Here is a 4,334-nt window from a genome sequence, read left to right as displayed (position 1 = left end):
ACACCGCTAATAGCCGGCAAACTTTCCGCAAAGGAGCAGTGGGAGACTTGGCTCGCCAGCGAGGATCGGGAGTTGCAACTAGCGCTCCTCGACTAAAAATTTTCATCCTTAAAAATCAAGCGATTGCATTAAATCCTAGATAAGTGCATTCTGCATATCCCACCAAATGTGGTCTTGATTGGACCACAATAAGTACATAAAATGTTGTACACAAAAGCCTTGTTTTGCCCAAAATATGAAGTAAAGAAAAATGCGATCGAAAGTTATAAAAGCTGTTTACTACTGTTGTAGAAGTGCTATCTATATGAACATTGCACAAAATGTAGGCCAGAGTATCCAGATCCAATCCACAACGCTAGAATTCACCCGCACCTTATGTTGTTCCCTCAGAGTCTTTCTGAGCAGCAGGCTCCAGACGAGCCTCCTAGGCTAGACGGCGACGGCGAAAACTTGCCTCTGCTGTCTGTTTCGTCGACATGCTCGAAACCTTTTTCTTGTCACAGTCTTTGCCCAGCGCAACGAGTTCCTTTGAGGGAAGCACTCCTAGTTCTTGCAGAACTTGTTCGTTAGTTGCAGAACTTGGTTAAACCGCAGGACAGCGAGTGCTGTTGCCATCTCCACGACTGTGCGTGATGCAAACCTCGTCTTGGGGCACAACAGTCAAATCTTGCTGTTCAATGATTCGGCTTCATTTTGAGTTTTCCCCTTGGCACAGCGAGTGAGTAGCTGTTCCTTCGTCAGCCTTTTGTATATGGGCAGCATTGTCTTGGCCTGGCTGCTTGTGATAATAGGGGTGTGTGCTGAGGCTGCCTGACCCAACGCTTCTGCCAGCTTGAACTTGCACCAGGAGTCCTTTCCATCCCGACAAAACTTATGGTTCTCGGCCGTATCTGTTGAGCATGAATGGAAAAATTATGCCCATACTGCATAATACTTTTCATGTACACTTGCTCTGTTGGCAGTGATGGCTACTTGAAAGTAGCTCCGCAGCTTCTGAATTACTGCATCTGTAAGCTTCTCCCCTCGTGGCATTGAGTTTTCACAGGGCAGTCCCAAGCCGCTTGGCTACATGACTGGTGCAGTCTTCTTTTCTGATGGGCACACTTCCATGCCCGTTTGCCGCTGACACAGCTGTATAAGCCTTGCTGTCGCCATCACTGTGAAAGGTTGTAAATCTCAGCGGACTACTGTAGGACTCGGTCCTCTTCCATATTCTCTCAGCAGCATTAGTCTCCATGGCGTGTGCTGTGCAATATAAATTTTTTTTGCACACTGGCATATAATGATGATGATGATGATGGCGATGATGAACCTCTGTCATGGCTCGCACCCACTAAGGGGGATAGGCCATGAATCGGGTGGCAGTGGGTATGTTAAAGAAAATTCGTATTTGAAAACAAGAAACGCAAAGTAAAAGGCAAAAGGAAGGCAGATATTGCAATAACTAGATTACTATGCGAGCGAGCATTCAGACTAACTGAAAAGGTGAAAGTGAAAAGCTTGCCATATTTCTTCCTCCTCTTCGCTTTCAAATGGCTTGCGTGTACTGCAACTCTGGCAGTAGTTGGACAAAACTTCAAAGTCTAGGGAAAGCCCTGTTTCCACAGAAATGGCTGTGCCTATGCCATTATGGCTCTTGCGGCCTCGTTTCTGCCAAGTGCGATCAAAAATAACAGCTACATTGGCAGATCCCGCTTCCTGTGCTGTTACTTTCCGAGCCAACTTCTGGTTATCAGCCACTGCTTTCGTAGCAGGGAGGTGCACTTTTTTGGTTATGACTGTGACCGATTTATGGTGCATTGGTTTTGGTAAACCAAGAACTGCACAAAATCGAACAAGTTGATTGTGTCCAGCTCCGATCGCACGCGCCACAACCACTGCCTTGATGTTCACGGCAAAACTCTCTCTTGGCCTGACTGAAGGGTGAGTTCCGCCGTTAGCGTCGTCTGCCGGAGGTGCACGCCGCGACGAATACGTCGATGAGACAACGGACGTTAAACACACAGCATTGTTGCAACGCAACTCCAAAAACGACGCGAGTCCTTTCCGCTTTTCGGGTAACTCAGGGATGGAGAGTTCGCACCATCCGCACGCCGGACATGCCGTGGCACTCACCACTGTGTTCACGACGCCGATCTCGCAGATAAAGGTGCTCGCCATCTCCTCGCCGCTCCTATCTTCATTCTCAAGATCCTTAGCTTTTTCTCCGATGTGCTGACGAATTCGTCAACGCTGTCGATGAATCTTGATCCGCGGGCCGGCTCCGAACGGTCGAAAGCGTCGCCGTCACCGAGGTTAGGCTTCGCTGCCACGAACGTCTCCGTTGTAAGCCGTTTGACCTTGTTGCGGGTTCTTTTGAACCTGTGCTTCGTCCGATACTTTCGAGATCGAAAATAATGTTTCTCCTCGGCATCCATCAAAGTAAAGAGCAGAAAAATGCGTGAGAGCCTGGGAACACGTTGAGAGAGCTGTGCGTCGCAAGAAGAGCAGACGACTTGCAGACGACCTGCAGTCGTGTTCCACACTGGCAGCCAATTGCGTGGCCAGAATCACATCACGTGATTTAAAGATTCACTAATGCGCTCGGGTATTTTTTAATTATTATTATTATATTATTATTATTATTACTTTCCGGGGAGATAGTGATGCGGCAAAGCCGACCTTGGAGACAAAAACCTTAGGCCTACCACCTGCACGAGCCCAACGGTGTGCGACACGGCGATTTGACGCATCACGCTCCTGAAAATGTGTCATATTCGTGCCTTTTCTTGCCACCTCGATTACTTTACCCGAGTTTATTATAACTTTTCCCGATCATTTCTGGCTTCGATTTCTTTATATGTGAAATAGGAGAGATCAATGTTGCTGAAACAACCAAAAACACGCGTCTCCCCGACGTTAGCCTAAAATATATGAAGCAAGGTTAAGGTACTTAACAGCTCATCTGGATATTGAACTTGTCCGCAACACTATTGTGATATAGTTGCAAAACTCGGAAGTTAACCAGAACAACCATGGAGGTTTTATAAACGCGCCTTAATGATCTCTTGTGGTTTGACCTCTAGCTCTCAAGGTGAAAACTTGAGTCGCCGACAGCTGCCCGAGGGAGCGTAATGAAGCTTTCGCTTCAAAATGGCACAGCCAGAAATGCACTATGTTGTGAGCACACAGATAAACGTGACATAGCAAATTAGCTAATAACATACAAGGGGGTAAGTTTCAGTTTGCCGTGTGTACCATTATACAGTTACCATGCCGAACGCGCCAAGCGCGCGTCGTCGATTGAGGAATACCTCTCCCATCAAAGACGCTCCACCGATAAGAAGTATGAATGCTTAAATTCTGAGGTTTTACGTGCGAAAACCACGTCCCGATTATGAGGCACGCCGTAGTGAGGGGACTCCGGAATAATTTCTACCACCGGGGGTTCTTTAACATGCACCTAAATGCACAGGGGTGCACCCATTCGAAATGCGGCAGCAATCACTCACTCTTTCACGCTAACAAGCCTAATGCGCTAAGCCCACACTACTAAGCCCGATAGAACTGCATTGGATTAGCTGAGCAACTGCCATCTGACCTTCCCCACAACTTCTCTTTGCAGTGGCCTCCAATATTGGGCGCCGCGGCTCATCCTGGAGCATTTGTAGCATGAATGCAGCAGCGTTAACGAATGTAGCAGACAGGAGCAATTGTAGCAGCATTGCCACCACTGGGTTTATGCTCAATTCCTAAACGTTTCCGTGTTTCTCAATGAACCCATCCAGTATCGTACTCAAGTTTGTGTCTTATGGCCATAATTCTATTGGGCAGCTATTCTCACAATGCGGACAACACCGTGTGAAAGGACGGGATGGAAAAGAGGCTGATGCAGTGCACTGGCACCCTTTGCAACAGTTTGGTAATGTGCTTTAGTAGGGAACTTATGCAATAAATTTTCATGCCTGCTCACATTGCTTTTGTATGTTTACAATCTCATTCCCACATCACACACATACCATGACAAGCTTTAAATCAAATCGGCCATCATAAGTACCGGCTGGCATACTAAGGTGTTCAAAGGCACTGAATATACAAGGTTAATGGTTACTTAGTTGATGCAATTACTTATGTCCGCCTCTTCGAATAACCCAGCTTAATTTTGAACAGCCGGTATTCTGAAAACTACAAGGTGTTCCAAATTAAGCTTTACAGAATTTTTAAAGATATCCTGTGTCAGTTAGCAGTTGACCTGGGTTATTCGATGAGGCGGACATAATTAACTTCTTAGGTAATTTCTTTAAGACACATATTGCAATTTACGAATTGTAGCCGGTGATCTTGTCAGGCGAATC

At 46.6% G+C, this 4,334-nt stretch overlaps 1 pseudogene; it reads right to left on the bottom strand.

Moving 5' to 3' along the window:
- Positions 1-373: 373 nt before the first annotated feature.
- On the bottom strand, positions 374-1,237 carry LOC125940864 (uncharacterized; annotated as a pseudogene).
- Between the last annotated feature and the right edge of the window lie 3,097 nt (positions 1,238-4,334).

This window comes from Dermacentor silvarum, chromosome 10 (assembly GCF_013339745.2).
Source record: "Dermacentor silvarum isolate Dsil-2018 chromosome 10, BIME_Dsil_1.4, whole genome shotgun sequence".
NCBI lineage: Eukaryota > Metazoa > Arthropoda > Arachnida > Ixodida > Ixodidae > Dermacentor > Dermacentor silvarum.
Note: the sequence above shows the minus strand (reverse complement) of the source record. Positions and strands in the feature narration are given on the sequence as shown.